This window comes from Scyliorhinus canicula, unplaced genomic scaffold, assembly GCF_902713615.1.
Source record: "Scyliorhinus canicula unplaced genomic scaffold, sScyCan1.1, whole genome shotgun sequence".
Classification (NCBI taxonomy): Eukaryota; Metazoa; Chordata; class Chondrichthyes; order Carcharhiniformes; family Scyliorhinidae; genus Scyliorhinus; species Scyliorhinus canicula.
The window spans coordinates 86096-98992 of record NW_024055476.1 but is presented as its reverse complement, the minus strand read 5'-3'; positions in this window follow the sequence as shown (position 1 = coordinate 98992).

Sequence of the window (12897 nt, the reverse complement as noted above, 5' to 3'; positions counted from 1 at the left end):
ACAGGCCGAGAGGTGCGTTTGTAAAGTTTATATTTTTTCTAACTGAGAGATATTAACTAAATTTAAGTTAGGGACTAGACCACTTCTGATCTTGTTGGGTATTGTGTTTCATCAGTTAAAAACTAATCACTGTGAATCTCACAGCGGTGGGAGAATTATTGATGTTGTTTTATTAGTGTGGGATTATCTATTTGTGGCACTTACTGTAACTCTTTGTCGACTTTTGTCCAGGCTCTTCTATATATCTGCAGCATAGAGGGGCTCCATCGCACAGAGATAGGCACTGGCCTCTGAAATCTATGTTTTGCTCATCATTTACTCGGTGGTTTATTAGCATTACCGAACATGGGAAATGATCGCACTGTAAAGTCTGGGTTCCCAATTTTGCTGTCCCTTCATAGAGATGAAACATATGCTGTGGACAATGTTCATACCCTGGCTGTAGCTGAACACGTAAGGACTGGAATCTATTGTTTTCTTGGTGCAGCTGATGGTCACAATACTTTATTTCTGTACGAACAATTCCGTTACGGCCTGCTCCACCGAATCTTAAAGGCTCCATCTGACATGTACAACCACAATATTTACCGATACATCAACATGACAAGCATTTTACTATCGATAATGAATGTTAACAATAAGAAGTCTTACAGCACCAGGTTAAAGTGCAACAGGTTTATTTCGAATCACTAGCTTTGGAGGGGGTGCAGAGGAGGTTTACTAGGATGGTGCCTGGTCTGGAGGGGGTTAGCCGTGCGGAGAGGCTGAATAGACGCGGACTGCTTTAATTAGGAAGATGGAGGTTGAGGGGTGACCTGATAGAGGTCTATAAGATTATGAGGGGCATGGATAGAGTGGATGGGCAGGCACTCTTTCCTCGGGTGGAGGGGTCAGTCACCAGGGGCATAGGTTTAAAGTCCGTGGGGCAAAGTTTAGAGGAGATGTGCGAGGCAGTTTTTTTATGCAGTGGGTGGTGAGTGCCTGGAACGCCTTGCCAGGGGAGGTTGTGGAATGAGATATATTAACGCCATTCAAAAGGCATCTTGACAAACACATGAATAGGATGGGTATAGAGGGATACGGCACAAGGAAGTGCTGAGGGTTTTGGCCACGGTTGGTATTATGAGCGGCCCAGGCTTGGATGGCCGAAGTGCCTGTTCCTGTGCTCTATTGTTCTTTGTTTTTTGTTCTTCGTTGTGATTGCACTGGGGCGGGTGCAGAGGCGATTCACCAGGATGTTGCCTGGGATGGAACATTTAAGTTCTGAAGAGAGGTTGCATAGGCTCGGGTTGAGCAGAGAAGGCTGAGGGATGACCATATCGAGGTGTACCAGATTATGACGTGCACGGAGCGGGTGGATAGAGAAAAACTGTTTCCCTTAGTTGAAGGGTCGGTTCGAGGGGACGCATGTTCAAGGTGAGGGGTGAGAGGTTCAGGAGGGATTTGAGGAAAACCTTTTTCCCAGAGGGTGGTGACGTCTGGAAATCACTATCGGGGGAGGGGGGGGGGGTGGTAGAGGCGGGTTGACTGACATCCTTTAAAAACTACCAGGATGAGCACTTGGCACGTCGTAACATTCAAGGCTATAGGCCAAGTGCTCGTACATGGGATTAGGATTGGTAGATGAAGTGCCTTTCATGCGGCGGTGCAGACTCGATGGGCCGAAGGGTCTTTTCCGCACTGTATTTTTCTGTGACCTCTGCCATCCAGGGACATGCTCTATCGGGTGAGAAATATAGATCCGCTCTCCATTGAACTTCTGATACAACAAATGCCATGCAGTCAAAATGGCAACAATCTCTCCAATAAAACGGGTGAGGTGGGTTAGAGCGAGCACAGCTCCATTTAGGGAATTTGTTGTTTGAACTTGTCCAATTCTGCAGTCACTCGCTGAATAATTTGTGTTTATTTCCATGCATTTTTCAACGCAAGGATGTTTACCAGAAAGACATCGATTTACCGAATGTGCAGAAATCTGGACCGATACAAAGAGATCCAGATAGTGGAATCCGCACATTGAAAGTCCCAGACAGCCTATCACGCGCCTAAAACGAAGAACAACTCTGCCTGTCAATAAAAGTTACAGCAATGTTTTCAACAAAATGCATCACTCAACAAGAAAAGGCCACGAACACTCCTGTAGCCTTTGACCGCGGCCTGTTCACAGCTTTTATTTAAACGGAGAGTTATACTGCGCCAGAGGCAAGGTACACAAAATAAGCAGAAGTCACAAGATAGTGACTGTGATCTTTGAAACAAATCCCAAGTCGTGTGTACCCAGTGACCATTGAGCTTCAGAATGTTCCTTAGCGCTGGGGTGATTTCAGCTGTCATTAACAATCCAGAGTTTCCTGGTGATAATTTACAGACCAGGATTATCAGAATACTGACTGTCACGGCGCTGCGGCAGTTTTCTTTTCAATCCATTGCCCAGATCGCCATCAACTGGCCTCACAGAGCCAGAGAGACAGGGGGAAGAGAGGCGGGAGAATCCGGATGCGCGGCAGCATATGATTAAGGACAGGGTGTCTTCCAACGTGATTGTGTGATGATCTGTCTGTCATCTTCAATTCTGCAGTTTGAGTTTTCAGCCGCTCCTGGGAACAGTTTGATTGGCGGTTGGTTTGGTTTCCTCTCGCTTAACCTTGTGGCTGCGTCAGCCTAACAACCGCGTCAGAAAGGGGCTGCTGTCTGCAGTGAAAGATAGTTTTTGTACAGGGCAGAGCCTGTTTCCTATCACTGTGAGTGTGAGAGCGCAGTAATAAACGGCAGCGTCAGCCAGCTGCAGCGCGGAGATGGTTAAACTGGTGAATTTATTCGATGTCTGGAGCTCGGCAGAGAAACGACTTTTAGCAAAATCTGCTTTATCTTCACCACCCCCCGAATATTTCCACAATATAAACTCAGGTTGGGAGTCTGCACGCTGCCGGTACCAGTATAAAGTGTAACCGCTCGCTGTGGTATCATATCTGCAGGTAAGAGTCAACTCTTCTCCTTCTGTCTTAACATCCGAGGACAACGGCTGGGTGACAGAATCTCCATGACTCAGATCTGAAAAATAAAACAAGGTCAAATCGAAGAAAAGATCGGACCCAGGACTGTTCAAAATCCATTTTAAACCATATGTAAAAAATGAGAGAAAATCTGAAGTGTGTTTGGTCCACAATTACCAGTTAGAAGCGCTCCGCACACAACCCAGACGCTGAGTAGCCGCATTGTCGCTGTCAGCTCTGTAAAAAGGAATTTGGATGCCTTCTGCCCAAAACCCCGCCCCCAATTATAGGTTGTCCTATTTCAGGCTGTTCTAACCTCACTTCCTGATGTCCCCAATGGCAGAGTGAACCGGCGGGGTGATGCTCTATCTGCCAGTGATGACAGAAAGATAGTGCATTTTAGGGGGTAGAAGTCCGCTCTACAGAATGGATGGTGAAAATTAAACCAGTGTTTATTTTGATTCGTTCGTGGGATGTGGCAGCCGGTGGCTGCACCAGCATTTATTGCCCACCCCTGAGGGCATTTAAGAGTTAACCACATTGCTGTGGGTCTGGAGGTATATGTAGGCCAGACCAGGTAAGGACACCAGATTTCGTCCATAAAGGACATTTGAGAATCAGACAGGTTTTTACAATTGACAATGGTGTCATGGTCACCTTAATCTGCGATGCTGGGATTCGAACTCGGGTCATCAAAGAATGACTCTGGTCCCTGGATTACCAGCCCGGCGACACGGGGCGGCACGGTGGCATAGCGGATAGCACTGCTGCCTCACAGCCCCTGGGGACCAGGTTCCATTCCCGGCTTGGGTCACTGTCTGTGCGGAGCCTACACGTTCTCCCCGTGTGTGCGTGGGTTTCCTCCGGGTGCTCCGGTTTCCTCCCAAAGTGCAAAGATGTGCAGGTTAGGTGGATTCGCTATGCTAAATTGCCCCTTAAGTGTCCAAACGTTTAGGTTGAGATACTGAGTTCCGGGGATACATTGGAGTTTTGGGCTTCAATAGCTGCTCCTTCCGAGGGCAGCTGCAGATTCGATGGGCCGAATGGCTTCTTTTTGCGCTGTAAATTCTATGACTCTGTGGCAATACCACGACGCCACTTCCTCCTGTTTTCTTTTTACTGCAACAGTCAAACACAGGATTATTCCTGATTTTGGTTTCTTCGGGATCAATCAGTATCTGACAGTTAGTTACTCCACCAGCCGTGCCTCCAGTGAGCTTTCCCTCATGAATTACTGAGCCAATTATCTCACAATAATTACATATTTTGTTGGCTTGGCAGACGACCCAGCAGCCGGTCTCATGACACAATGGCTGCGTCTCGAGAAACTCCTCATTCAAGTCCAACGCAAGGACCTGTTGCCTCCGGAAGGAGAGCTCACAACGCGGCTCAACTGGTTCATATTTGCTCTGGATCTTTGCTAATATTCCCGAAAGAAAAAATGTGTGTGAGCATACGCCTAAAAGGAATAGATATTTCACTGTAGAGCAACGGCACGAGCTATCACTGCACAAGCAACTGAACATTCTTAAAGCATGGGCGTTTCCAAATAATATAAGCAGGATTTCGTCCAATAGCTCCTTCTGTTTAAAATTATGTGGGGTTGCCGGCGTTGGACTTGGCTGGGCTCAGTAAGAAGTCTGACAACACCAGGTTAAAGTCCAACAGGTTTAATTGCAACCACGAACTTGCGAAGCACTGCTCCTTCATCAGGTGAGGGAGCTGTCTTCCTGATGAAGGAGCTGCGCTCCGAAAACTCATTATTCAAAATAAACCTGTTGGATTTTAACCTGGTGTTGTAACACTTCGTACTGTTTACATAGATACATAGAAGATAGAAGTAGGAGGACGCATTTTGGCCCTTCGAGCCTGTTCCGCCATTGATCACGGTCATGGTTGATCATCCAACTTAACAGCCCAAACCTGCTTTCTCCCCATAGCCATTGATCCCATTCTCGCCAAGTGCTATATCCAGCCACCTCTTAAATATATTCAACATTTTAGCATCAACTGCTTCCTGTGGTAATGAATTCCACATGTTCACTGCTCTTTGTGTGAAGAAATATCTCGTTATCTCTGTCCGAAATGATTTACCCTGAATCCTCAGACTATGGCCCCTGGTTCTGGACACACCCATCAAACGATTAACTTCAATCTGGTTCGTTATCGTTTATTCACTGAGCTATGGCTCTCGGATTTTGGATTATCTTTATGAGAGAATATCGTCAGCGCTTTTCAGAAATTCTGCATTATTCTGTTCAGAACCCAGGAACAAAGCTCAAAGAGCAGTTTGGCAGTGTCTCGGGGACCAGTAAAACGAGTTCTCATTAATTAGAACTCATACCAGCCGCCCAGTAAAACCTTTCATGCTACGCCCACTCGCAGTAGAAATATACATGGTGCCCAAATGATTACAGTGAAGTAATTCAGAATCAGGTCAAAGTGAGTATTTCAGTCTCATTCTCACATCCTTTCCCACATCAGACACTCCTTCCCTCCCTCTCTCGGCGCTCTGACCAATATCAGGCGCAACCACTGCGATGTGAGAATGTCTTCGTGATGATTATTGCCGGAATTAGCTTCTCCAAACCATTGAGGTAAGTTGAGTTCAACCATTAAACCTATGTTTATTTCAAAATGGATGAGGTCTTACTCAACTCGCTACAGGTGCTGCGAACCCCACGAGCGATATTGTGAGCTGCCGCCCTCTAGTGGATATCGGAGAGATGTTCCGATGTCGGCGGCCCGAAGAGGAGAGATTCTGTGGTTATTCATTGGCCTGGACTGACTATTTTGATATTTGGAAAGCTGGACTTTTGCCGGACTGAAATAATTTGCCGAGCAGAAAATTGAGTTTTAAATCGTTAACCTAAATATCAGAAGAAAGAAAGTAAAACGATTATGGGTTAAACGTGGGAACTGGCGACTAGATGGGGCAGTGTGGGAAAATAAATGTAAAGCCACATGACAATTAAGGCATTTGTGAAGAAAATGTTTCATATATTGCGAATTGAAATCATCAAGTATTATAATTCTGCGAGTGGACCTCACCAGTAATTGTTGCGTTTAGTGTTTATTGCATTTTGAGAAAGATTCCTGTGGCTCTCACCCCACAGGTTGAATTATTGCTTCTGTTTGCGAGCGCCCTCTGCTGCGTAGTAACTGGAATTGTCAGTGTGTTTGACCTGCTTTCTCTCGATAGCAGCGGGGGGGGGGGGGGGGGGGGGGGGGACTCATTGCACGGAAATACATGGCGGTGTCGGAGATCAGGGCTTTGATGACAGTAAGCTCGGTGATTTTGATAGCTTTTCTAAACGTGGAATAGAATCGATCAGTAACATCGGGGTTTTTCTCCCTTGCAGAGATTATGCATGCACACTGGAGGATGATAGCGCTGTTAACACGAACAGAACATTGAACATTCAGAAGAACTTGATTTAAGGTGGGGTGATATTACTTTTTCATAGAATTTACAGTGCAGAAGGAGGCCATTCGGCCCATCGAGTCTGCACCGGCTCTTGGAAAGAGCACCCTACCCAAGGTCAACACCCCCACCCTTTCCCCATAACCCAGTAACCCCACCCAACACTAAGGGCACTTTTGGACACGAGGGGCAATTTATCATGGCCAATCCACCTAACCTGCACATCTTTGGACTGTAGGAGGAAACCGGAGCACCCGGAGGAAACCCACGCACACACGGGGAGGATGTGCAGAATCCGCACAGACAGTGACCCAAGCCGGAATCGAACCTGGGATCCTGGAGCTGTGAAGCAATTGTGCTATCCACAATGCTACCACGCTGCCCCTGTGGCAATGAATTCCACAGGTTCACTGTTCTTTGTGTGAAGAAATGTCTCCTTATCTCTGGCCTCATTGGTTCACAAGCTAGGATTATCAGTGGGTCTACATCAATGCGATCATTTTGACCCTGAACTCTTGTTAGGATTTGGTTTTGATCACTGAGGTTTTTTGTGTTCATGTCTTAAAACCATTTCAGCACTGAGCCTTGTGTAGGATTTTATTTTTCATTGTCATTGTTAACCTGAATCCTCAGACTGTGACCCCTGGTGCTGGGCACACCCATCAAACAATTAACTTCATTTCCTTTTCAAGCCTCATTTCAGAAACCCACCGTCCCAATGTATCTTATTGGCGCGGTTCTGATGCAGAAACGTGGAAAATAGGAACTGGAGGAGGTCATTCGGAACTTCGGAACTTCGAACCTGCTCCGCGATTCATCATTAGTCATCCAACTCAAGAGTATAATCCCACATTCCCCCATATACTGTCATCCCCCACGCCCTAAATGCTCCATCTAACTGTTCTTGAAAACATACAATATTTTGGCCTCAACTCCTCTGTGGTAACGAATTCCACAGGTTGATCACTCTCTGGGTGAAGAAATCTCTCCTCATGTCTGTCCCAAATGGTCGGCCACGTGGTGCTATGTCTTTTCGTCCGACGTCTCTTCGTCCAACGACACTTCGTCCACGTCTTTTGGTCCAACGTCTTTTTGTCCGCACGTCTTTTGGTCCAACGTCTTTTTGTCCGATGATTTTTTTCGTCAAAGACTTTTTGTGACTTGACTTTTTGTAACTTGCTTAGTAGCACTCCACTCCACTCCCCACAATAACTTTTTGTAAATAGAAATCTTCTCTAATGCACATAGCAAGGTATAATATGCAATAAAGGATTTTTATTTTTAATGGTCTCTTTCCTTTAACGAGCCTCGTTAAAGGATAGATATTACCGTTCTCTTTCTTAATTCGCAAATAACAAATAATGCTGCTGAGGGGTTTCATTCTGCGATAAAGCGTTCGGCGGGTGGAGCTCATTTGAATATCCGGAGGTTAATCAAAACTCTGAAGGAAGAGGAAGGGTTCATAATAGGCAAAAAGGCTCAAATTCTTTGGGGAGATCAGTCGACTTCATGTACGCGATATAAGAAAATAACTGAACGCCTCAAAAGATTGGTCGTTCAATATGATTCTACAACAAAAATTGATTTCTTGAGGAATGTGGCTTACAATTTACATCAATTTTAAGTAATTTTGGGAATTTTAAGTAATTAGTAAACTTTTAGATTTTTTAACTGCATTTTTAGATTTTCTAACTGCATTTTTCAACTTGCATTTTACTTGCATTTTATCAATTACTTGCATTTTAGCAACTAAAGTCACTTGCTGTATTGTACTTGCATTTTATCAATTGAATGGTTTTATACGGAGTTAATTTGTAATTGGATAATTGGACGAAGTGACGTTGGACCAAAAGACGGGCGGACAAAAAGACGTTGGACCAAAAGACGTGGACGAAGTGTCGTTGGACGAAGTGACGTCGGATGAAAAGACGCGACACGGGCCACGTATCCTCAGACTGTGACCCCTGGATCTGGACACGCCCACCACCGGGAACATCCTTCCTGCAGTTACCCCGTCCAGTCCTGTTCGAAGTTTATAAGTTTATCTGAGGTCTCCCCTCATTTTTCTGAACTCCAGCGAATACAATCATATTCTATATCCTCCTATACGAACAGAAATGGTAGTAATGATCATTATTTCATCAGCATCACCATCAGCAGTATATCCATTATAACAACTAGATGGCAGGAAAAATGGACTGACTGGATTTAATCTGGGACGGAAATATTGATTTAAAAGTGAAATTATGACTAGTGAGATCGTCCCATTTGACGGTTCCATGTGTAACTCTGCGGTGCAATCAATCACTATGGCCTCTGACAGAGCAAAACTATCGAGCCCCATTCCAGTGAACTGCTGATACAACAATGCCAAGCATAGAAGAGCGGGAGCACCTTGTCCAGTAAGTGCAGGCAAGGCAGCAACGTATGCTATAGTAAGGGCAACATCAGACAAAAATCTCACAGAGAATCAACGTGTCACTAGCTTAAATCAATAATAACGTTCCCACCGAACATTATATAACCCCCCCCCCCCCCCCCCCCACCTCTCTAACAGAGGCAATACTTACACACCCGTTCCATATGGAGGGAAGCAGAGTCAATAGATGCGTGTCAGGATTAGTGAATCGTTCAATATTGAATAAAATCCGTATTACCGACCTCCGAGAAAACTGAGGATGAATCTATGGGCAGCAGGGATGGAATAGTTCTGAATTAATGTTCAAAGAACTATTCATGATCTGAAAAGATTAAATTAAAGATGGAAGAAGAAAATGTATTGACTTCTGGGGACATAGCATGGAGACAGTTGGCTCGAAAAATCACAGAGGTAGGCATTAAAGTGGGGGGGGGGTGTTGAATGAATGAGTGCGATTGGTAATGTTCACTTTTGCTAATGTAAATGGCTCAGTAATATTACTGCATTTACAGAGGAAACAAATGCTGTAAAAACTGGGCAGGTCTGACAGCATCTGTGGAGAGAGAATGGAGCTAACGTTTCTGGACGACTCTTTGTCAACGCTGGAGCGAACTGGAAATTACGTCCGATTTATACTGTTGTGGGGGGCGTGGAGCGGATGGGGGGCTAGATAGTGGATCAGTGATAGGTGGAGATTAACAAAGATATGGACAGACACACAAATGAAATGTATATGTTGGTGATAATGGCCAAGAAGCAGTACTGTTTTGGCACATTAAGGGGTCCGAATATGTCAACGGCAGTGCATGGGCAAGCAGTGTGTCAAAGGACTACCAAGGTGGCGGGGAGTGGGGGAGGGGAGACAATAGTCAAGAAAAAAGGGGATCGATGGATGATATGAAAATATATTGATCGAAAAAAATGGAGTGAATGTGGCGGAGAGAGTTCACAGTTTGAAATTGGTGAACTCAATGGTAAATCCGGAAGGCTGTGAATGATATGACTGTGGAAGTGGTTATTCTCTGTCCTTGTAGGGGGTTGTGTTTGTTGTTGTTTTACTATGGTCCCTGACTGTGACACTCACTGTACACGCTGGATTATAACGTCTGATAATCGGTGTGTGAGCGCCCTCTGCTGAGCACCAACTGGAATTCTCACTGTGGGGTTTGTGTAAGGCGTCCACGAGATCTGCATCACTGTGGGCTGCAGGGCGCATAAATATACCGCACTGTCAGAGATCAGGGTGTTGCCAATCATTAGATTGGTAATCTTGGCAGTCTTATCTAAAGTAGCTGAAAAGCGGTCACTGATGTCGCTGTGTCTGAATAGTTTACCGCCCAGAATATGAAGCAGATAATATGGAGGCTGCCCGACGATCTGACTGTACCAGTACACATACGGATCAGAATCGCTTGTTTTCAAAGTGCAGGTTAGTCTGATATGACTTCCCTCTTCAACCGTTATTTTTGCAGCCGACTGCTCCACTGTGTCTTGGTGGCTCCATTCTGATATCAAAATAGAAGAAAAACAACAACAGTATCAGTCTCATATTCAACTGTTGACGCATCATAATCAGCATCACTATTATTTTTATCAATAATAACATCTGGGTTAGAGCAATGAGGAGGAGACTGATGTGTTACTGGGACTTACTGAAAAATGATATAGCGATGAAGATCGGAGCGAGACGGTTCCTCATGGTCCTTCCTGAGTCTGTAACTGCGCAGAGAGAGAAATCCTCTGTCAGAGACAGAAATACAGCTCCCCGTCCCCCTGCACGGCTGATTCAACCAATGAACGGAGCAGTCAATAACACAATTGGGGCAGAGCAGCAAACGGAAGCTGTGGGCGGGGATGCAGCAGACTCAATATTGAGTGCAGTGTGCGCAGCTGCACTCAGTACTGACGGAGAGGAATTAGCAACGCTTGAATCTCCAAACGTCGGAGACCACCTTGCACCTGCTCACTGTTCAAATGGCTGCAAATAAATAGACGGTAGAAGAATGAAAGAAGACAAATATCAGCAAATCCGAAAATGACACGAGCCCTTTCGGCCTATCCTACCATAATTATCCAATTCGTCTTTCAGCCTCACCCCACCCGCACTTTTCACATAGCCCGCCATTTCCCCTTTCCTCGATGATTCCCTTTTGAAAGTTACATTTAATATTTTTACTGCCAGCCTTTTTAGGTAGTAAATTCTAGATTTGAACACATCTCATTTTAATCAAGGAATCTAACATCTCTCTGTCTTTTGCCTCTTAATTAGGGATGCTTGGGCTAGCATTTTAGTGGAAACAGTTGCACCCACAGCGATTCCTAAATAAGTATTTCATTTTACTGGTTTGATATAACAAGAACAATCTCAGTTTCTCTGCAACGTTCTCCTTTGTGAAGTCTCCAATTCCTGGTACAATTCTAGCGTATACTCTCCACACCGTCGCGCATGTCTTTAGATTTTCTTTTCTGAAATACCAGTTTCACCCATGTGAACACATATTGAATAACATCTTTTGAAGCATAAACATCAAGAAAAATAAAGATTGTGTCTCATCAGCTCCAATTTAGATTTCCAGGAGGCAATATTTGACACTTCTAAAAAAAATCTAAATCAATGAACACTAAATCAACCCAATGACCTCATTCAAGTCCGGATTGAATAGAATCCGCCAGCAGGGATAGTCAAACTGAAGCATGCTAATCCTAAAGTCCCGTGTGGCCACGTCAACGCCAATAGGGATGGTAACCTGAGTGAGGTCACAATGGGTCTGGCCTCCTTCAGTGTGTGGGTGGAACAATGAGCCATAAAGAGGCCGGGTTCCCTTCCTCCTCCTCAATCCCTGACTCATTACATTCCCGTTCATTGAGAGAGATTCAGTCAGGCATGTTTCTGATAATACTGGCAACGCTGATGCATCGTAAGTCCAGGGTGAAGATCACCAGGATAATTTAGCAGATTGACGCAAGAGTTTTTGCTTTAATTTATAGTTGACCAGAAGATCGACTTTGTCGGCTGGTTTAATTCAGTTGGCTGGAAACTTCATTTGTGATGCAAGCGCGGGTTCAATTCCATACCGCCTGAGGTTACTAATGAAGAACCTGCCTTCTCAACTGTCCCTTGACGGAGATGTGGGAATGCTCAGGTTAAATCATCACCATTCAGATCTCCCCCTCAAAGGGGAAAGTAACCTATGACAATCTGGGACTTTATCTACTTATCTATATATATTATGGGAGTCTTGGTAAATGGGAATTAACACACACATGCAGATAGACACAACTCTCGATCGATCCTCTTTAAGGCGATGCTCTTATGTCCATTCACTTTCACAGGCGAATTGTGTGTAGTTCCCGTAACTCAATCTCCGGTGTCCTTAACTGTGTTAGAAGGAGGATCGGCGCAATTCGATTGTGAATCTACAGACCAGTTTATATAAACCATGCAATAGTATCTACAAAAACAGACACAGCCTCCAAAATGGATAATTAGCAATGCGGTAAAACTGAAAAAAGATGAAATCTCTGGGCGATATCTGGCAGCTGCCAGGAGTCTACAAGTCTGGTTACCTCAATATAAGCAACCTCAGTGTGGAGGACGGAGCGGTCCATTACTGTGCATAGAGGCAGCGCGTCAAATAAAAGACAAGAGCTCGTACAAAAACCTCAGCAAGTACTTACCTGTCGGATAATTAATTGCGATGCCTCGTTGCCCTTGTCCATTTCAAGAGAGATCCGCCCCCCGAATTCCTGCGACCTAGCTCTATGTCCGCAGTTACACATTTCAGTAAATACCACGGAGCTTACCCCGAATATTTATGTACCAATGGAGGTCGAAATCAGCCAACAAATATGGAATGAGTATAACTGTGCAGTACGGGCTGTTCTTCCAAAGAGGGAGATAAGCAGGAAAGGCAATGATCATGAAAGAAAGACATGAAGGCAAACAGAGCGAGACAGAGAGAGAGAGAGCGGAGAATTTAGATGATTATATTGTGAGAGAGAACAATGCAGCAATACGGAGTACTGGGAACTAACAAATGAAGAAAAACAAATGACAAATT